Source organism: Neophocaena asiaeorientalis, unplaced genomic scaffold (assembly GCF_003031525.2).
Source record: "Neophocaena asiaeorientalis asiaeorientalis breed wild unplaced genomic scaffold, Neophocaena_asiaeorientalis_V1.1 scaffold305, whole genome shotgun sequence".
Lineage (NCBI taxonomy): Eukaryota > Metazoa > Chordata > Mammalia > Artiodactyla > Phocoenidae > Neophocaena > Neophocaena asiaeorientalis.
The window spans coordinates 93731-116837 of NW_020176570.1; the positions used below are offsets into that span (position 1 = coordinate 93731).

At 41.1% G+C, this 23107-nt stretch overlaps 1 long non-coding RNA gene across 1 annotated transcript in view; it reads left to right on the forward strand.

Annotated features, from left to right (window-relative positions):
• The window catches only part of LOC112391618 (uncharacterized), a 309696-nt gene that overhangs the window by 28576 nt on the left and 258013 nt on the right, over positions 1–23107 (forward strand). Inside the window, exon 4 of the long non-coding RNA XR_003001532.1 lies at positions 22807–23105. This is a non-coding gene — a long non-coding RNA (uncharacterized LOC112391618). The remainder of the gene's footprint in view (positions 1–22806; positions 23106–23107) is intronic.

A 23107-nucleotide genomic window follows, 5' to 3' on the forward strand; every position in this document is an offset into this window, starting at 1 on the left:
ATATAAAATGGAAAAACACTGTAGCAGGCTATACAGTGCCTACTGTATAGCACAGGGAACTATATTCAGTATCCTGAGATAAACCATAATGGAAAAAAATATTTAAAAATGTGTATGTATGCAGCACTGAATCACTTTGCTGTACAGCAGAAATTAACACAACATTGTTAATCAGGTATACCTCAGTAAAAAAAGAGTAAGGTAACTAAAAAAAGAGAGAGAGGGTGCGTTATTCAGGACAGTCATTATCATTCTGAAAGCAACTCATTAGAGCTGGCAAGTCAAGCTCCAACATGAGTTCAAAAAAACCATCGCCGTGTAAAAACTAGCAGAGTCTGGTCAGCTGGACAAGAGGAGATTCAGTGTGAGGGGAGTGATGCTTGGAGAAATCAACACAGGAGTGACGTGAAGGTGCCTCACTGAGTTGGTTATGTGGAAGTTCAACCGTGGGAATGAAATGCAAGGCCAGCTCTGTATGTTGGCAGAGGAACCAGTTGCCTGTCTGATTTACCTGGTGAAGTCGTGAAGGGGTTCTCTTCTACAGTTTAGCCCAGTCTCACCGTTATGGGTTATCTGGGTTAGCTTTTGTCTGTAAAAGGTCACTGTTGTAATGTAAGTACAGGACATCTCTCCAACCCCTTTGGGACAAAAATTTAACTCTTGTTAACTGAGTTTTATCTGGGAATCTGGTTCAAGGGCACTAAGGTTCCTGAGAAATGGAGGATGGAGGGGCACAGGATGTGGGCTCAGGAAGGGGACAGGAAGTTTCTTTCCCTTCCTTTCTCTCTTCTCCAGTGAAGAGAGAAAGGGAGGGAAATCTTCTCAGTTATCTTGTTAACTGAGATTTATCCTTCCCTCCACCTTTGGCTTAAAACTATTCTGTTTCCCATTCCCTCCTTGGGACAATTCACTCTTTCAAAGTGGCATAAACTAATCAGAAGAATTAGAGTCTATACCACAGGATCGGGATTTAGGGCAAACTGTCACTCATCATTTTGACTGACAGCCAGGAGCTGGCTTGGCTCTATCAGAGGATCGGGATTTAGGGCAAACTGTCACTCATCATTTTGACTGACAGCCAGGAGCTGGCTTGGCTCTATCAGCTAGGCCTTGGTGTTGCTGGGACTGACCCTGTGCTCTTGGCTAGGCCTTGGTATTCTCCGGTTGAACAGAAACAATTGGACAAAACTCCCGACATCTGACAAGGCCAGTTTGCAACCACAGTGGGGCGAGGCAAAATAACATTACTCCATAATCACATCTGAACACAGATAAAAATGAGAGCAGTGTCTAAAAGTGACCAAACATGCCACTCTTCTGATTAATATGAGTGAGTGAGTGCCGTTTCTTGGCCAATTAAAGCTTTGGCCATATTTCATTGCTCGTACCTTCTAGGTAAGAATTATTAGAATACCCAATCATAGAATCCTGAAAGCATCCCATCCAGACCAAGGCCTTGTTTCCTTAAATCCTCCTCATAAATCACCTAACACAGGGTTTGGTGAGATAGCACCGGATGCTTAGGAAGAGGATAGAATAGGAGAAGAACATGCCCAAGGAAAGGGAAAGAAGAATGAGGCCAAACCCTCACTGCTTCACAACAGGGCTTCGGGAGGGCCCGTGTTTCCCTATGTTCAGTAATCAGAAGCCAAGGACCCTGACTGCATTTGCTGGTAACATTTGTCCTCTGCTCCAAGTCTTAGCAAAACAGCCTATGGGTCCTCCAGAAGCCTGGCTGTCTGGAATGGGGGATGAGTTTGTTCAGCCCACTGCCTCTTCTCCTTCCTAAGCAGCTGACTACTACTTCTGATGTGGTTTTGTGGTTATAGAGTAAGCAGCACTGCTCATGTGGACATGGTGTACTTTCAGTTTCTGCAAGTGAGTCATGTTGACTTTCCTCTTGGGAGTAAGAGTGACCCTTGCTCAAAAGGACTATATGACTAGAAAGAAGAAACACCAGAGGCCACCAGGGCCAGAGTGTTTACCACTGTAGGTAGTCACTAGTTTCTGGGAGTGGTATGTGTCATCTCTGTAAGCAAGGTAAACTAGGAAGAGACATTTGGTTGTGAATCTTTGAATATTTGCCAAGGTTTGAAGTCTTTCTTTATTCTCACTCATCAACTGGCATGATGCTGATGGCTAAAGAGCTCAGGATCTCTAGATGGACTCAAATAAATTTACATTTGATCAGCTGGTACATGATGGGGAATTTTCCAAGAGGGTTATTTGCTATTATTACATCTTTAATTCTTGTGTCTACTAACAAGCTCATGATATTGGGCCACTCATGAAGGTCCTAAGAAATCTTGGCACACCTGTTGAGAATCAAAATTGAACCCGTGAAGAGTCAACCAAGAGACAGAAGAAGGGCTTTCTTCTAGGCTAACTCTGCTTTGTGGTTCCTTTTGGTTAATTTTTCATGAAAATATGTAAAGCCAGGATGGAAGATAGGAAACAATCATGTCACCACTTCAGTGCCCTCGATAAGCAGTCTTTCATGCTGAGCCAGGATGTAGCCTCAAGACACTTCTCATCACTGTGCTCCAGTCACCACCACCGGATCCCAGTGGGCATGTGAGATGAAGCCTATTTGCCATGTCTGTTTTAGAATCTCAATTTAACTTTGCTCTTGGGTATCCAAGTTATGGGAGTGCCTCATTGAGGAGATTGCCTTTCTTTCCTTAATAAGTAAATCCTTCTTGGTTGAAGAAGGAGCAAATGGAATTATTCTTGAATTCTGCATCACTGATCCATCAATCACTACCTATTGCCTTGCTAAGTTATTTGGGTGATAGTAAGAGGATAATAAAAGAAGTCCAATAGTGGAGAAAGATACATTAAATAATTAGTGAGTCATTCCAAACAGTGTATATTTTATAAGTATGTAAAAGTGGTGGCCACTTCATGGGGCTGAATTTTCATGGCAATCCCACATTCAATCCTTTTTAGGTACAAGACCCGTCATTTGGTAATTGCTATGAGGTAGGTGGTAGCATCTATTAGGGCAGATTAGGTTCAATAAGGAGAGTTATTAAACTGCTAATATTTTAGAAGATTTAGCATATGATAGCTATTTATGTATTTTCCATAAAATATACTTATTAAAATCATAGTATATAAATACCAATTAAATATTGTACCAGCTGAGAGTCTTGGTTGCTCTTAATAAACTCTAGATTACATAAGCAGAAAAGGGACTTATTGGAAGGCAGTTGCCTCAGATAAACAATAAGAAGGTTGGAAACCAGACTTCATCAAAAGATAGTCACCACACTTATGCCAGGCTGGTACAGGAGCTGTGTGCCTGTCTAACTTCTCTTCAGACCAGGAGTCCTTAATCTTCTGTAACGTGAACCCTTTTGGCCATCAAATGAAGTCTATGAACCTCTTCTCAGAATGTTTTAAAATTTGTAAAATAGACAGGCTTACAAAGGAAACCAATTATATTGAAATATAGTTATCAAAATATAAAAATATCCCGTGTGTGCTATAGCAATATATGTGCTTCTTTATTAATACATTAGATAAAATTAACTGGTGACTCTAACTGCTAATGTAACTTCAGCAGTGATGAGCATAATTGTACCTTGGGTATCCACTAGTAGCTCACAATATCTGTAAGGATTGTAAAGAAGATGAAAATATGTGTGAGTTCAGTTGGAGATGAGGTCACAATTACTGCTAATACTATTGGAGTTTATTGCCTACATTCTTAATTGAACAAAATGCTAAATTTTAGTTAGAAGTTAGAGGAAATAATAGTGTATATATTTTCAATTCAATTTCATGCATTTCCCATAATCCTATCTATAGACTTCAGGTTAAGAACTCCAATTTAGACTGTGAACTACTTGAAGGAAGGATTTGTACCTTATTCAGCTTTGAGTGTATGTGATTTCCTTTCATGAAAATCCATATATCTTCCTCTAGGTAGGTAGTTTCTTTGACTGTAATGGGTGGAACATTTTTTTCCCCAAGCAGTCATGGAAATACCTAAAAAATGGAGCAACAGATCCCAACCATTGTACAGATCACCATTCAAGACTGATGATGCTTGGCTTACTTTTGTCTGGAAAATCCCACTCAGCTCCTTCTGCAGTCATTACACTCTATTTGTTTTCATAGTCACACCAGCCAAACTCTATGGAGCAATCTCTCCTGTGGTTCCACTATGGGACCTGGACGCTGTCCTGGATTGAATGGATAGTGATACCCTAATATTGTCCTCTGGAAGGACACAGGTTTTACACTAGTGATTGTCTACCTAACCCTCTCTGAGGGAAGGAAATTAACTCCTTTCCAGACAGTCATAATGATTTTCTCTCATCATATTTCTATCATCTTCCTTGATTTATCAGAGGGTTTCTTTCTAGCCCCTGTTGGCCTATCTTCAGCTTTTCAGCCTTCCAACTGCCTATTATTTCTTGTTTTACAATCCTGTTAAGTTTGGAGGAAGCAACTTGTACTTTGTAACTGTTCAATAAAAGTCTATTATGACAATATTATTGAAGAATTTTTTAATGAATTAAAGTGTTCATTGTCCTGTTAATAACCCAAATATCTATTACTTACTTGGATTTTTTTTTTTAAGATTTTTTGATGTGAACCATTTTTAAAGTCTTTATTGAATTTGTTACAATATTGCTTCTGTTTTTATGTTTTGGTTTTTTGGCCACAAGGCATATGGGATCTTAGCTCCCTGACAGGGATCCAACTTGCACCCCCTGCATTGGAAGGCGAAGTCTTAACCACTGGACCTCCAGTGAAGTCCCCTTACTTGGATCTTTATATCTGCATCTGTGGCGCTTTTGCTCCAATGTCCCATTTTACAGTTCAGTGACCTCCTCTGAAAGGAAAAAATAAGAACTGGAAATGACTTCCAGACTGAGCACTTCTTTTCTGTTTGTCTCCTTCCTGCCATCTCTATCTGATCATGAAATATAGAAATAAAAACAATGTCAAGTATGAAAGCATGTCATAGGGAAAAACTCTTTGAAATATCTGGTTGATAAAAACAGTAAAAACAAGGAAAAGCTCTCACAATGAACTGAGCATTGAAAAGCTATTAGGTATTGCTAAATACTTTTCATCTCACTGATGAAAATATCTACCTCAAAGAATGAGAAAGTTGCTTTGAACTCAGAAAATTTAGGCAGAAAATTCATTCTGACCCACTCTACTCCAGTTTATTCCACAAACACTTTTAGGGGAATTGTCTATTTACCAAGAACAGTTGTTAGAGAACTTTTAGGAGAAGATACCAATGAGAAGTAGATCACATACCAGTTTGGAATTACAACCCTGAGAAGCAGCAGAGATTATTATCCTTCTTGAAGAGATGAGGAAACTGAGGCAAAGAAAATGGAAATGACTTGGCTAAAGTCGGCCATCTATATTCTATCAACAACAGAACTAGAATTCTAAGTTTCTCAACTTCTATCCAGTTGTCTTCAGAAGCTCAGATACAAGTTCATGGTCGTAACTTTTGAAGATCACTGTCTTCCAAAACTGTTTTTTCAGGTCTGCTAAAATCAGCTATTTATTCGCTGTGAATTCATTTTTTCCTTGAAAGAGCATCAGCCAGCAGTTCTGACTTGAGGAGCTGGGTCCAGGCTTATCTTCAGTCATTCTAGACCAGTTGCTTTGCCTTTTTTTTTTTTTTTTTTTTAACTCAAGAGAAAATATAATTCCCTGCAGCATAATTTTCTCTTTCTTCAAGGCATTCCTATGTGACACTAGTAAGTATTTATTGAGCAGGTGCTAAATGAAGAGTTTTGTACTACTATTTACTTGGATGCCCATTCCTCAGGGCTTTTAGGCTGGAAAGACCTGAGAATTACAAAATTACCAGATATGGTGATCTGAGGCATTTCTAAGACAGAAACTACTACTGGGGTATGGCCTCAAGGGAAGAAAAGTTGACCTAGTCTTTCTCCTATATTGTGTGAAAGTGTATTTTGATTCATTCCAGTAACTATTTGTGTGAGTACGAAGTGAACTGAATTTTTGTCATCTAGAAATAATTGTTTGAATATAAGATAAAGAAGTAATTTCCTTTTTCTTCATTTTTCTTCCTCCCCTCCTTGCTCCCTTTTTCTATCACATTTTATTTTTCCCAAGAAATGTTTATTGAGCTTAGAACCAACCAAGGAATAGAGATGTTATATGAATAAAACCTGACTTTTGCCTCAAGGGGATAGACATAAGTTTCAATGTAGTGTGTTTTTTTTTCTGTAATGAAGATACGCATAAATTCAATAGCCTAGCCACTGGGGGTAGTTAGAGGAAGCTTTAGACTGTGGGTGAAATCTGAACAGAGTCCTAGAGAATTGAATAAAAGTCTGACAGCTGGGTTATTATAAATTAAAAACTCAACGTACTCCGAGAAATAAGTGTTAGAAGTCGCAGAGACTAAACTATTTTTCTGATTACCTTGATTAGACTTGGGGGAGAAGAAAACTTACGTTGAGAACTAGAAAACATTAGAGAAGCCTGACTCAGGCTGTAACATGTGGCCTTTAAGAAATTGGCCAGAGACTCTTAGGTGCCAATGTTTCTACCAGAGCATTTCCTGCTTCTAGGGGATCTGAGGGTTCTGGTGGGAGGTCTTCAGAACAAATGCCTGGGGCAGACTCTCTCCCCCAAGTATAGTTTTTCTAGTGCTCAGGGGGTGCCCAACAACTCAAAACTGAAACTGTTAGTTAAACCACAGCTTTAACTCCTCAGCCCCCCAAGTCTCCAGTTATACTTGACAATTACCCCTCGACTCCCACACAGAAACTGCCTTTTTTGTCTGGGTGATGCCAGTAAACTCACCTCTGACTAGGATCACACCATATAGGAGGCTAAAAGCCCTATGGGATTTTCAGAATGTTTAACAGGTGTCAAAACATCTATGGGGGCAGCCCCTATAGATGCTGTGCCAACTGACTTGTACTCACCAGCAGTCCTCACATATATGTGGCAGCTTCCCTCTGAAGTTCATTTGCAGTAAATACTCATGAATAAGCATGCAACTTAAAAGAATCATCAGAGGCTTCCCTGGTGGCACAGTGGTTGAGAGTCCGCCTGCTGATGTAGGGGACGTGGGTTCGTGCCCCGGTCCAGGAAGATCCCACATAGCCGTGGAGCGGCTGGGCCCGTGAGCCATGGCTGCTGAGCCTGCACGTCCAGAGCCTGTGCTCCGCAACGAGAGAGGCCACAACAGTGAGAGGCCACAACAGTGAGAGGCCTGCGTACCCCCCCCCAAAATAAGAATGATCAGTTAACTCATTTTTGGAGACATTTCATTTTTAGGAGAAAAAGCCTACTGACAAAATTAAACTTCCAGGGGATCAATCCAGATTCAGTTCACTCTCCAAACCTTCTATTCCTACATGTATGGTCAATATATGAGATCATTAATATTCAGACAGATAACCCTGAAAAAAGTTGATTGTTGGTTGTTTTATACTTCTGAATGCCAGAAATATTAGCGGAATAAAAATTTAAACGAAGAGGAGTTAACTGTAGATCAACTACAGAATTAACTTGGTAATTCTCTTCTCTATGTGTTTGGGTTAATTGATGTCTTAATGTAAAACTTCTTGTATTCTCATATTTTCTTAAATTAAAAAGACAGTTTTAGAAGCAGTTTTACTGAACCAAAAAGAAAATGTGTCCAGTTAAAAAATGCACAGGGAAAGAAAAATGCACAGGAGTTGTAGTTCATTGCATCATATGCATTGAATAACTTCTTTTTCTTTGTACCTGATTACTTCACACCTTATTTCCAAATGAACACAAAGAAAATAGCTGCAAAAATAAATGCTCTGGCTCAGTTACAAATTCTATCTGTATTTAAACACGGTTGCAAATCAAAATCACTTGTGGAGCTTTTTAAAAATTACACTCCTTTCTCCACCCCCTGCCATTTTTATTCACTGGACGTGGGATGATGTCTGAACAGATTTATTTTAGAGATGCTTTTCCATTTTGAGAACTACGAGTTTAGATTATTTTTTTTAGCCCTTGCATTCTTTATTTTACTCCTCCCAATCTGCTGCTTAATATTTATTGAGTTACTTTTCTTTCCATGTACTTGATTACTTCACACTTCCTTATTTCAGAATGAACACAAAGAATTTGGAGGCAATGCCTGGCAGTACCTAGACATCCAGTAGATCCTAGTCAGCTGGCTAGAATACAGCATAGAGTTCCTTAGGGGAGACAGAGGTCTGAGACAGGAGGAGAAAATGGAGAAACCTGGGGTACTCAGAGACTTGAGTGGGAGGCAGATAGAATGACTACCTGATGGGGATGTAGGAGCTGAGTCAAGGGCATTACTGAAAGGCTGAGGAGGGCCAGTTGTTATTTAGCTCCTCCTGTTCACAGGAACGAAGCAGAGGTTTATGATTCTTAGGGTGGAGCTCTTGATATTTTGCCTAGTTGGCTTCTTGGTTCCAGAGACGAATGGATCATCTCACTGGGACCTGCTGGAATGGATTAGAATTATAAAAGAATTCAAGTGGTCTCACAGAGCTTTAACTCTCAGTGGAATGTTGAATTGCAGTCTCTCTATGTTTATCACTTAACTACATACAGCTGAGAACACCACCATGAACCAGGAAGTAAACATCTATCATTAGTGGAAAACTGTCCAAAGGAGTGAATTGTGAGAGAGGACTCCTGAATGCAGATATTTCACTGCTATACCAGCACTCTTTTCTACTTCTAACTTAAACTTCTAACTTGAATGTGCTGTTAACCATGGATTTGAAATCTGGTGTCCTCTCAGTTTTTGCTTTCCAGACTTGGAGGAATTTCCCCAGCATCCCAGACCCCACTGAGTTTCACTCCCCACTTGGGCTGTAGCTTCCTGGAGCTCTGTTGCTTCCTCTTCTTTCTTCCCTGTTTTTACAAACACTGTGACACAATGACTCTCCCTTGCCTTTTATAAAACCACATAAAGTCATAACAAGCCAATGATAATTCTCCAGTGTGGACATTAGAATTATGTTCTTTCTGTGTGTCTTGGGAAAGGGTGTAGTGGAATTTGTCTCAAGTTTACTGTATTTCTAATGGAGCTACATAATCACTATTCATTTTTTCATTTTTCTTTGTCTCGGTACTACAAAGGTAATTAGTTCCTGAACCTTAGTGACAAATTTGATGGATAAGGATGAAATGAGATGATTTTCAAAAGAGGTATTTGTCTTTTAAACAAGAAAAATTGAATTTTCTTCAGAGAGGAACAACCCTTTATTCACATGATTGTGAAATAGAATGTGGTCTCTGTCTTAAAACAACTTGAAGCACTAAAATTAAACTTCTAGTAATCTGGAGTAAGACGAAAGTTAATTTTGGTAGATTCACTATGTATAAAAAAGAAGATGCATTCATCATAAGCAGGATTTTAAAGTGACAGATAGCTTTAAGATTTGTTTCAAATGTAAAACACAGCCTCAAAGGACAAAGGAGAATTTAAATTTGCCAAAGTTTACCAAAATGTCCATGTATACAAGTTTACAGGTTCAATTTTCACACCATTAGCTGTTGAGCCTTGTAGACATACATGTTTAGGTACCATTTTTTCTTTTCTTAAATTAATAGACTTTAATTGTAGTATAATTACACGTTTACAGGGCTTCCCTGGCGGCGCAGTGGTTGAGAGTCCGCCTGCCGATGCAGGGGACACGGGTTCGTGCCCCGGTCCGGGAAGATCCCACATGCCGCGGAGCGGCTGGGCCCGTGAGCCATGGCCGCTGAGCCTGCGCGTCCGGAGCCTGTGCTCCGCAACGAGAGAGGCCACAACAGAGAGAGGCCCGTGTACCACAAAAAAAGAGTTCTTCATAAATTTTGGATATAATTCCTTTGCCAGATATCCGTTTTGCAGACATTTTCTTTTCATCTGTGGCTTGTCTTTTCAATCTCTTAAGGGATTGTCTTTTTAAAACTAGGTGTGTTACACAAATAAGTAGTTTTTTTCGTCTTCTGGGAGTGCCCAGTTACAATGTTATGAAAGAGGAAGACAGGGACATTTTATTTTGGTGATAAAAGTTAAGTTCTTTTAACTATGAGAACTGAAAGAGAATTATCACAGGGACTAAAAGGAACATTATGAGAATATCAAATTTCATGGAATAAAGTGGACATCATAGGGGTGATTGGTGCCTTTTAAGAAGTAGCCTCATACTAGTGGGACATGTATATTCTTGCACAGGTCTGGTGCTCATGACTTTTTATCCTGAAACTTCTGCCTTTCACTTCACTACTTTCTTTTAATATTCTTCTCTCTTGACTTATTGATCTCCTACCGTTTACATTGCTGTCTGAACCCCTCATGTCTAATGCCCAATGTACAGTACTGAATCATGAGCTTGGGCTTTCTTATAGGTTGAGCCCCAGCTCTCAGCTCTGTAACTTACAAGCTGCGAGACTTTAGGGGAGTTGTTATCTTCTTGTAGCCTGTTTCCTTATGTGCCTACCTCACATGCTAGTTGAGAAGATTAAATAGTATATGTAAAACATTTAGCATGGTACCTGGCTCTGGTGCTCCGTTAATGTGTGTTTTCTCCCCATCCTTTTTATTTTTCATGTATGTTCTCCCTACCTTTATAGGCTATGACTTTTTGTGACTTCCAGTTTTCCTTGTTTGAGGCTGAATATTTCTCCAAATAGCATTGAAAGCGATAACTCCTTTCCTTCCTCCCACATGATTCCTTTCTCTTAAGTGTCCGGTGGTCAGCCCCACTCAGTCTGCTCTGGTCTCATGGCAAAGACCCCAAACTGACACAGTTAACTGAGGGTATTTCTTGGACCTGCAGCTTCCCTTTCTCCTTTTGCTGTTGCTATTTCTACCCTTTTGAGAGGCACTGAATTCATTTATACTAACAAGTGTTTAGTGATGAACTACTATATTCTTAGCACTGTGATGTAGTTGAGGGGCTCACACAAAGTAAGATGAGTGTTTCCTTCAAATTGATGATCTACTTGGAGGGACAAGATAAAATCATAAAACAGACCCTAACATTAGGCAGGATGTTTCTAAAGGTTAGGTATAATCAGAATGTGATCTGGTGGTTTCTTAGTATTCACTGGAATTTCACCCAGGTGACCACTGCCAGGATTTAGGCCCTAGGCTCTGACCAAGAGAGATAGATCCTGGCTAAAGGAATCCAGGAAAATGAGCACAGCGTTGATAGTGAGGGGCAATGAAGAGAGGAGATGATTTAGCATGTAAATGGAGTTAGTAGTTGGGGATCATTGGAGGATTATAGAAACCAGCTGCTCTGGGGAGTGGGGAAGAATCCGACCAGTAGACATAGGCTCTAAGAATAGGAGAATCTCCTCCTTCTCCTCTCTCTCACTTTCTTCCTGTCAATTTACTGTTAGTTTTATGACTATGGACAAATATCTAGTGAGAACTGAAGTTTGCAAGACTTCTATTATGGAATAAAATTATTAAATTTAATGTCAGGTTTTGCCATTGTTTTTAATTCAACATTTATTTAAAAAAAAATCCAACCTTGATGCAGAGACTATTTAAGAAAGCTTACAGAGCTTACAAAATGAAAAAAAAAAAAGTAAATGAATAAGACAAATGAGACACTGGGGAAAGAAGGGTGGGAATACTAGATGAAGCCAGGAGTCAAGTGAGAACATAAAATGTATGCTACAAAGTTCACTACATTCATTGGAATTGGGCCTGCCTAGGGACTAATCAGAAAAGCGAACATGATTGTTGACAAAATTTACAGGATTCCCTAGGTAACAGTCAATCTGTGGTGTAGGAGGAAAGTAACCATTCCTAATACTAAGGCCATGGAAAGCTTTTTCCTCAGTGTCTTCATAGATAAAGATTCAGAATTTAAAAATTTGACTTCAACTTTTGTAAGAATTTCAACGTAGGAGGGAAGCAGGAGGATGTTTACTAATCAGAAACCAGTGTCTTCAATTTCCTTACATTAGAATTATACGGTTTCTTTCCTACTTGAATATACCCAAGACCCCTCCAAGATTTCTTCATGATCAACAAGGGAAGAAGGGCCCTCATGACACCAGGAAAGGAAAGATGACACACCCTGACACTCAGTTCCCCAGATTATTCCCTCTCCTCCCTTACCTTCTCTTATGGACTGAATTGTTTCTCCCTTAAAATTTATATGTTGAGGTCCTAATGCTCAGAGCCTAAGAGTGTGACTGTATTTGGAAACAGGACCTTAAAGGAAGTGATTAACTTAAAATGAGTTCATTAGGGTGGGCCCTAATCTAGTGGGACTGATGTCCTAATAAGAGGAGATTAGAACACACAGAAAGCGGCCCATCCCTTGCATGCATAGAGGGACAACCATGTGAGGAAATGGCAAGAAGGCAGTCACACCTGCCAAAACCTTGGCCTTGGACTTCTAGCCTCCAAAACTCTGAAAAAACAAATTTCTGTTTGCCATAAAAAAGTACCACCTACCACTCAGTAGGTGGTACTTTTTGGTGGTACATTTTTATGGCAGCTCCAGTAAATGAATATACCTTCCAGTTGGTCTTATATGCCACTGCAAGATTCCCTTCGCTTAAATTTACTTTGATCATGTCAATATCCTCTTGAAAAACTGAAGGTTTAAAGTTCTTATTCTGGTATTCATGACCTTCAAAAATCTGGCCCCAGTCTGCCTTTCCCCACTTAACCCACACTACACAAGTGTGCTTTGTACTTTATGTATTCGTGTCTTTGCTCATTCTGCCTGGAATATTGCAATTTGCATCCTGTGAGATCTTACCCATCCCTCAGTACCCATCATCTCAACTACCCACTCATCCACAAAGCCTTCAGTTATCTTAGCTAGCATTTCTTCCTCTTCTGAGTTCCTACAACATTTTGTCATTATTTAATCACAAGTCTTATTCCTCCTGTTTGAGGGTAAGATCCTAAAAGGTGCAAGTCATATTTTTATGCCTATATGTAAAGTTCCTAGCACAACAACTTCCAAAGAGAAGGTGATTCATTCATTCATTTATTCATCCATACATTGCTCTTAGCCACATGTCATATTAGTCTGTAGAGGATACAGCAGAGAACAAAACAGACGTGGTCTGTACCCCATGGGACTTGCATTCCGTTGGAGGTACAGATAATGAGTAATCAAGTAGTTAGAGGTTGTTATTAGTACCTCAGTAGAGAATAATATCATGACTTATTTCAGATAGTGTGCTTAGGGAGGGCCTACTGAGGAGATGCCGTTGGAGCTAAGACATGTAAAGAAGAAACCAGCCCCATGAAGCAGGATAAGCAAGGAATGCGTTTGATGTGCTCCAACTAGTGTGTTTAGAGCGCAGTGAAAAAGAGGGAGCGTGGCTGGATGTGAAGGCAGAGAGGAGGTGAGGACCAGGTCCCGCAGCACCTTGGGAAGGGGTTTTCTTGGGAAGCCTCCAAAGAATTTTCAGTAGGGAGGTGTCATGGCATGTTTTAAAAATCTCTCTGCTATGCAGAGAATGAATTGTAAGAGTGAAAGCGTGCACTCATTAGGAGGCTATTGTGGCGTCCAAGTTAGAAGTAGTGAGTTGTAGAGAGTGTCATACAGAGTGAAGTAAGTCAGAGAAAAGCAGATATCGTATAATAATGCATATATATGGTATCTAGAAAAATGGCGTAGATGATCTTATATGAAAAGCAGAAATAGAGACACAGACATAGAGAACAAATGTATGGATACCAAGGGGGAAAGGGGTGGGGTGGGAGGAATTGGGAGACTGAGATTGACACATATACATTATTGATACTATGTATAAAATAGACAACTGATGAGAACATACTGTATAGTACAGGGAACTCTACCTGAGGCACTGTGGTAACCTAAATGGGCGGGAAGTCCAAAAGGGAGGGGATATCTGTATGTGTACGGCTGATTCGTTCTGTTGTGCAGTGGAGGCTAACACAATATTGTAAAGCAAACATACTCCAATAAAAATTAAAAAAAGAAAAAAAGAAGTGGTGGGTCGTAAACGAGGGTAGCAGTGGAGAAAGAGAGAAGTGGAGGGGGTGTGACATTTTGGAGGTGGGCCTTACAGATGGATAGGATGTGGGGAAACAGAAGAAGAAGAAGGATTAGTCCCAGATTTCTGTTGCCATTGACAATGTTTTTTTCTTTTTTAATTGTAAAGTAGAACCTAATCATTAAAAACAGTCTTTTACAACATACACAGACACACACTGTAGAAAAAGAAACGCTCCTCACTTTAAATTCCACTTGTCAAGGACAATACCTTTAATAGCTGAATATATGTTTAATAGTTGAATATATATGTATACATATATATTTTTTAATGCTTGTGTGTGTAGTAAAAAAGAATGTTATTCAAAACAAAAAACAACTACAGCCACTTCTACCTTCCCTGGCATAGCAAAAGTCCATCTTAGGTAAATAGTGTCTTGCTTAGAAAAATTACCTTGGTGGGCCTTTTTGGTGAGTGTCCTGGGGAGAAGGAAAACAAAGGGAGAGGTGAATTACTCTGAATAACAAAGTGAGAGGATAGCCTGATCTGTAGATAGCCTGGGAGAGAGGTTCAGAAAATGAAAGATGGGGGGACATACCTGGAAGGGGCATCCAATAGGGGGCTCATAAATAAGAGTTGGCAGAATTGTTAGATGGCTTTTAACTTTAGGTTTTTCAATTATAACAACTTCAGCATTTAATTATTCTGTATTTGAAAGGTCACCAGAAACCAAGAGTTTAAAAAAAAAAATAGTGTTGAAACTGGAAAAAAATAGTTTAATCAATTTCCATTCAAACCAAGCTCCCTTCTTGCATTTTTTTCCCTTTGGGGAGGTTATGGGGTAGATAGAGGTTGTGGGGAACAAGGCAGTTATTGTTTTTGTGAAACTTTTTGGTTTTGACTCTGACCTTTATCTTATAGTAGAAGGTGGAGTGTTCTGTATTAAATGGAAGAAACCTGTGGTGAGGTAGCAGAGAAACCGTAATAGGGGAAGCTTAGATATGGCCTAACAGAGACCCCATATTGTCTAAGGAGAATCATTTTTAGTAGCCATGTATAAACTCTAGGCAGGACAATAGGGTGACCTGCAGTTGAATTCCAGAGATCAGTAGTCCAAGGACATTTCATAGGCTTGAGAAATCTATTTGTTTTGCCAGTCTTGATCCATACCAACGTCTCTCCTCCTAGCTATATTCATAGCTCCTCTAGCTTCCCACTCAGTTTAGGAAAACACTGGCATATTCAGATGCCTTCAGAAAAGCAAACAAGACCTTCAGGTTTACTCAAGTCCGTCCACTGCCACGTCCTTCCAAACATGCTTATTCCCATAAGACCTACATCTTAAGGTGGGAGGAAGGAAGAGATGTGAAAGGTTTTTGATCCAGTATTTCCCAGATTTATCATATGCATAAATGATAAAAGTGAGGTTTTTTTTCTTGGTTCTGCCATTGACCTCGGGAAATTTCTAAAGAACCTAGGTGTTTTCTTGTAATAGAGTACCCTGGGGCATTGTCAGGACTAAACTACTTCAAAGCTTTTCCATGTTATTAACTTAATATGTTATTTTGCTTTCAACCTTTACTGTTCTAGGTTATAAACTTGCTTGCTGATGCAATGTGATTATTTCAGCTAATTTTTTGCTTTTTTTTCCCATGAAGTTTCTTGTTTTGTTTGCAGTTAGACTTATCACTGTCTAGGGTTCTACACAGAAAGCATAGTTGCCTTGGGACAGCAAATGCTTCATGAAAGTAATCTGGCAGCTTGTCAGAAGGGAAAACCAAATAACCAAATGAACAGTTCTGTTTTTCCCTTTCCTTTAAGCTCAATCAAAAGAATCCACAGTAAGGCTTTAGGAGGTGTTACCCCTAATCCCAGCTGGGGAATTCCTTGGTTCTTTCCAACAATTATGGTTTACCAAAAACTGTCCTTACTTTGTGCTGTAACCTAGAGCATCTATAATACCACGCTTGCTCAAGAAGTTGCCTGCTCGTTGGCATGAATCCCTACCACTTTTAGACAAGAAGAGAACAATGCCTGGTACAATGTAAAGGAAGACTTGTTTCCCTAGGGTGTCCGGGAGGATCACTTTGGGGTTGATCTCAAGATGGTGTTACTTTCTGCATTCTGGCCTAGCCTTGGGAAACATTTCCCTGGTTCTTTGGTAAAGAACACTGTGAATTACAATACCAGGCCTTCTTTGGGGATTGACTCTGAGCTGGAGCAGTGAATCAGCAATGACAGGGGTAGGGAAGTAGAAGTCATGATGGCCAGGCTTGCAGCTGCCAAGGGCTGGTTTCTTAGCTCTGGTGAGAGCAAGGGCTCACTGTCAAGTGGTCACACTTGTATTGAACAGAGCAACAACTATAATGATAGAGTCTGCAGTGAGAGAGGTCAGCATCCATTCAGTGGAACAGGAGACCCCAGGGTACCAGGGAAAGGGTAAGACTTGAGGGCTTGGAGCCCACGTCAACAAAGTTCAGGGGCTGAGGAGATCAAAGGCACTCTAACTGCTATCCGTCGTGCGCAGACGGGGGCCTGGAGTACAATTGGATGATCACAATACTCATAGATCCCTTGGGTCAAACAGTTGACTCGATGAATAGATAGAGATGGCTGTCAGCTTTCTAAACAAGTCCATGATTCTATCGTTGTAGTGAGAGCAGACAATTTGAGAGTTCCCAAGAGAAAATCATGGTTTTGAGCAGAGATGCCATTTTCCCATGAGGGAGGTGTGCTTGAGCAAGCGTGTTCTCTATATGAAAGGCCCTCTGCAGATTAGATCAGATGTGCAGTTGGGGTTTGTGTAGTGGCAGCCCACAGGTGAGAGGCACCTCACTTAGGTTTGTGTCTGAGTGGGCTGAGCGAATGGGGGAAGTTGCAAGGAGCCCCATAGACTTCAGAACATCATCAGTTCCAGTCCCGTGTGAGTGGTTGGCTGGCTGCCCACCTGCTGCTCTGTCTCTAGCACAGCTCCACATGCAAGCTTTGAAAGTGTTCTCACATGTAGATCCTGTTTATCTAAGAAGTTTGATCAAACACCCCCACGGTACTTTAATTACGTACTGGAAGGGTATCCTCTCACCCCCGCCCATGACTCAGTACACAGAGCAGAAATGCTGCTCTGTTCTCCAGGCTCTGAATTTCTAAAGTGGAATCACCTCACATAAAACCATCTACCTCTCAGTGGTTGCTCTCCTGGCCAGATGACCTAACTGGCTTGCATTGCTGCAGGGCTGGGGGTTATTGATTAAAGAAAGATCAAAATTAGTATAAATGAATCATTTACTTTTTCATGTTAGATTTCTTCCATTCTGAAGCTCTCCTTCCTCTCCTCTGTCCATTATCTTCCTACTATCTTTCTCTTCAGTTTATCAGAATGGGTTACTCAACAAACTTTGTTTTCAAATATGGGACATATTTTTGCTTTTTAATTGTTTGCTTGAACTGCTACACATTTTCTCAGCAAGAAGACCAAAATTTTTCTTTTGAGGTTCTCCTACTTAAATTGCCTAGGAACTTCAGGGTTAGCTCTGTGCAAAGAGGGACTCAGCCCATTTCCAATGCTAGATATAGAGAGAACTGGGGTCTGGTCAGTTCCTTGCCCACGACTACTCAGGATTGCTGTGGAAGACCAGTCCTGCACATCTCTGCAGTGCTGCTTGTCCAGTGCAGCAGTGATGCCCTTGGTGGTCCAGACACCTCCGTTTTCTGCAGTGGTACTTCATCTATACTTGGTCTCTGTGGATATGGCTCTAGCAGAAAGCTCTTTTGGTTCACATACACAGACATCCTGGGGCACATCCTGACCAACACTGAGAGATTTAGTTGGGTTCCAGATAAACCCAGCTTAGGGTTGAGTTTAGGTTGGTTGAGTAACTTTCCTGCGCTGTATCAGTTTTCTCCCGTTGCCGTAACAAATTATCACAAATTTAGCAGCTTAACACCCACTTACTATCTGATAGTTCTGTAGCACAGAGATCCAGTCACAGCATCCAAGACTGCTTTGAGTCTCTCAGGGCTGAGACAAGGCATCAGCAAGCATCTGGAGGCTCTGGGCATGAGCTTGCCTCCAGGCTCATTCAGGATTTGGCCAGGTCCAGTTGCATGTAGTTGTTGGCCTGAGGTATCTGTTTCCTTGTTGGCAGTCGGACAGAGTGTGTACTAGTTTCTAGGGGCACCCGCATTCTCTGACTCATGGTGCCCCTCCTCCATCTTCAAAGCCAGCAACCATGGGTCAAGTCCTTCTCATGTTTCTAATCTCTCTGACCTTTCCTTCTGCCTCATCTGGTCTCTGCTTACCTCTTCTGCCACACCTCTCTGACTCTCCCACCTCCACTTCTGCTTTTAAGGGCTCATGGGATTACATTTGGCCTACCCAGATAATCCAGGATAATCTTCCTATTTTAAGGTCAGCTGATGAATAAACTTAATTCCATCTGCAAAATCTCTTCATAGCAGTGCCTAAGTTAGTGTCGAATAGCCAGGGGATGGATCTTGGGGTGGGAGGAGGCACATCTTTAGAATTCTACCTACCATATGGATTTCAGTTACATCTGTGCACCAGATAATTTCTTGGAAAATTTCCTTGCACCCTTTCATCTTGTAGTAAAGGCCAGTAGGTTTGCTGGTATAAAAAACGACTTCCTAGGCTTCCCTGGTGGCGCAGTGGTTGAGAGTCCGCCTGCCGAAAAAATCTATAAACAAGGCAGGTTCCGAGCACAGTGATTTCCCTGACTAGACTTTGAAGTTGGGGACAGAACTTGACTCTTTTCTCCCTGGCACCCTACAACCTGTGCCCGGTAGATGGTCCATAAAAGTTTACTGCTGTTTCTGCTGCTGTTGCTATTCTGGCTATGGCTGCTGAAGAACCAAATAGGCTCAAGTCTATGTAAGTTTCAAGCAGATTCTGAGGGCCTGTGATGTTCTGTGTGCAGCAGAGTCTTTTAAAATAGCCAATTTCACCTAGCTCATAGAAATGGCCCTTCAGGATGGCTCACAACCTTTTCCCACCCATCCGCCCCAACCTACCAGGTAACCGCAGCTTTGTGGAGGAGTGGGATGAATGTGCTTGCATGTTTATTTATTAGTATAAAGCCTGAAAGTGTGATCATTTCTGAAATTAATAACAGAAAATTTAGGTGGATTCTAGCAGAAGACTCTTTTACTCCCCACTCCATATTCTTCTGTGGCCCCTCTGAAAAGGAAGTGCCACCAACCCTTCCATCCTTTCTGGGAAGTACCTGAGAGGGGGTTTCTGTGTTTCTTTCCATCCCTTACATGCTCATCTCCAAGGGAGGAGGAGTGGCTAATCTTATGGGTAAGAGTCTGATGTCCTCTGGACTGGGTCCTCTCTCCTGCACTGACTACAACATGGGTAGGTAAGGACAGTGTGCTCCCTCCGCTTCCTCCTTTTGTATAACAGTTGTAGCTGGGTCAGTGCTGGAGTTTGCTTTCTGGAGCAGGCCCACAGATACCTTCACTCTCCTGGGCTTTCTTGGCCTCTCTGTCCTACTGTTGATGGGCCTGTGGAGCAGCTGGCAGCTGGGTAAGAATTTATGTCATCTTCTTAACAGACTTGATTGACTCTCCCAAGCTCTGGACTTAGAAAAGCCCCATTTGGGCTTCAGGTCCAAGATGAGTGTTTTGGCAGGGAGCTCAGTACTATGGGAGTTATTGGGCATTCATTAATAAATACTTGCTCCTGATTCGGCTCACCATGAATTTACTCAATGATTACAACCCAGAGAAGAGTTGGGGACAGGGATTAGCCCATTCTGGTCACCAGCATTATGGATATTTCTATAATCTTAGGGTAACACAGAGGACTTCTTAAGCCTGGCACTAAATTCAGAATCCATAGAGAAAAAGATGGCTGGGTTTGACTGTCATAACAGACAATTAATACAATTAATATTCAAATCATCCTAAAAACAATACAAAAAAGATGAAAACCTTAAGTAGAAAAATGGGCAAAAACGCCTTTTGGGATCTGGTCCTGCCTCTCTCTCTGACCTCATCTCCTGCCACCTTGACCTTCTATCCCAATTTTTTCTTCCCCCCTAGAATGTGCTAGGCTGGTCCCTGTTTCTGAGCTTTTGTCCTTGCTATCAAATCTCTCGGTTTTATTTCCTTCCTAGCAATTTTCACCATCTAAATTTTTCTTTTTAAAAATTTGTTTACATGATACGTTAATATGCTAGGGCTGCCAAGGCAGAGTACTAGAGATTGGTGGCTTAAACAACAGAAATTTATTTTCTCACAATTCTGTAGGCTGAAAGTCCAAGATCAAGGTGTCAGTAGGGTTGATTTCTTCTGATGCTTCTCTCCTTGACTTGTAGATGGCCATATTCTCCATGTTTCTTTACATGGTCTTCCCTCTGTACATGTCTGTGTCCTAAACTCTTCCTCTTATAGGGGCACCAGTCAGATTAGGGCCCACACTAATGACCTAATTAAATCTCTCCCTGTTCTTCTTACATAACTACTCTTTTTTTTTTTTTTTTTTTGCGGTACGCGGGCCTCTCACTGTTGTGGCCTCTCCCGTTGCAGAGCACAGGCTCCGGACGCGGAGGCTCAGCGGCCATGGCTCACGGGCCCAGCCGCTCCGCGGCATGTGGGATCTTCCCGAACCGGGGCACGAGACTGTGTCCCCAGCATCGGCAGGTGGACTCTCAACCACTGCGCCACCAGGGAAGCCCTACAGTTGCAATCTTTTTGGTTAATTCTATCACTATTGTCTGAAAGCAGCCCTACTTAAGAGTTATTGCGATAACTGTCTAAGGATCTGAGTCTGTGCATTCTTGAGGTATGAGCAGCAGTGGAAGGCAGTCATGAAGCATAGTTTATGATTTGGATTTTCTATTTACGTTATTCAACAGGCAGGCAGTTGTCATTGTATTGATGAAAGCAGTTTTCTCCCTTTTGGATGCCAGAACCTCACTCTATTTCAGGAAAACAAGTCTATTAGGGAATTACTTGGTTCAGTTATGGAGACGTTGAATTTTTGGTGTCTATGAAATCTTCAGCAAGAAAAGGCCAGTTAGTTTAATGCATCAACCTAGAGTTTAAGAGGGATATCTGGGCTGGAGACAAAATATTTGATATTGTCTCATCCAATAGGAATGGATGGGATTGCCCAGGAATAGTGGGCTGCATTTTTAAATTTTTTTTTTTTTTATTTTTAGAGCAATGTGCCAGATAGGGAAGGACATGAGACAGAAAGGCTAACTGGGAGAAAGCTGAGAGGGTCTTTAGATTGGTGGATCTGGTTAGGATAAAAAGCAGGTATAAGGAGGGTAACTGAGTGAGAGAAATGGAAGGAAGAGTAAAAGAGACTGGGGTGGCTGACTTTAATCTTTTGAATCTGGAGCAATTCTGAGGGACACAGTTGTGGATGTGCCTAGGTAGTGACTGACAATGAGGAGAGGTCCTGTGGAAAGGGTTGTTAGGGAAGACACAAAGGAGGGGAAGCACAGAGCAGTTCCAGTGATAGAGGTATAGAAGAGATTAAATCATGAAGGGGCTTAGGACACAAGAGAGGATACCAGAAATGCGAGGTATGGTGGGCTGCAGTATGGTGAAGATAACTGGTCCCAAGATGCCTTCTGGAGAGACACCTGTGGGGAAGAGGCACTTGCATTCTTTTAGAGTCAGTCACAGCTTGGGATAGGTTACATTTTTGAGGGAATACTTGTTGAGGGTGTGGCAACTCAGATTTTTGTGCGTCTCCATTGCATTGGCTCTGGGGTCAGAGTTGTTGGTATACAAACTTACACTAGGACTTCTGGGTAGAGGTCCTTGTTATGAGGGGTCTGTAATCCAGGAGTTGTTCCCAGTGTAAGGAATCCATGCTGATCATTATCTCCCTGAATCCTTTCAAATGTAACGCCCATCCTATGAGGTTTTCTGCAAGTTCAGACAGAGATTGGGAGAGAAGCAGAGCTCTACCTTATTTCTACTTATTTCTGAGGGCCCCATGAGGTGAATGGAGAAACAAAGTTGGAGGTGGAAAATGGAAGCTGTTTGGGGCATTGTATGTCGAGCTGAAAGATTAAGCAGAGTGAATGAATAGCAGGGACAAGGTCAGAGCCCAGTGCGGGAATGAATGTCACTTCCAAATTCATTAAACCAAGGAGATGAAATGAGAAGATTTTAGGAGGTCACATGTATTCCAGATAAAAGAGAGAATGGTAAGATATAAAGTGGGTCAAAAACAAGGCCTAGTTATTAGGGTAAAAGAAAAAGGAATTTGGTTTTATGGTATTAATGGTATTAATAGTATGACTTTTTTTTTTTTGCAGAAGTAATATCATTAAAAAATAAGCCTAAATATTGCTGCATTGGAGAATTAACTCTTGGCAGCTTCTTGTTTTTAATTAATTTTTATTGGAGTATCGTTGCTTTACAATGTTGTGTTAGCTTCTGCTGTACAGTTGGCAACTTCTAAACGGCAAGGTGATCTTGAACAATTTCTTAAAGTCTATGGCACTCTGTCTTCGCATCTGTAAAAATTAAGCAGTTGGGCCAGGTGATCTCTGAAGTTTCTAGTAGCTCTGTGATTCTATATTATTTATTCTTCCATTTTTCAGATCCATGACATCCTCCCACAATCCCCACCATCCCTTTTAGGGCCCCAAATCACACTGAAAGGGTCCACTGCTTTCATGCAAGGCCAGCCCTAAAGATTTGTTTTCTTTCTAACATTTAAGATTGAAGTAACTGCAGACATTTGGAGAGACATAGCTCATATACTGTTGAAATTCAATGAATGACCTAGAATGGAACATTCTCTAGAATGGAACATGACTGCATTGTTTATATTTTATTTTTTGTTACCAGGCAATCAATATGGACTTCACTGAAATATTGTGTGTCAGTTGAGTTTTGGCAGAGAGAAGAAGGTAGTGGCTGCTTTGGGGAATGGAGGAGGTGGAAAAGAAGGTAAAGAGTGAAGATGGAGAAATAAGATGGAGAGGTGGTGATGAGAACCAGGGAAGAGGAATGTCATAGTGGTGCTGAGAAGGAAGAGACTTTTCTTCTTGTTAAGGGTGGCAGAGGGGAAGAATCCAGCTGATCACTACACAGGGCTTCTGACTCCAGGAATAACAGACCACCTGTTGTCCAACTCCTTCAAAATGGT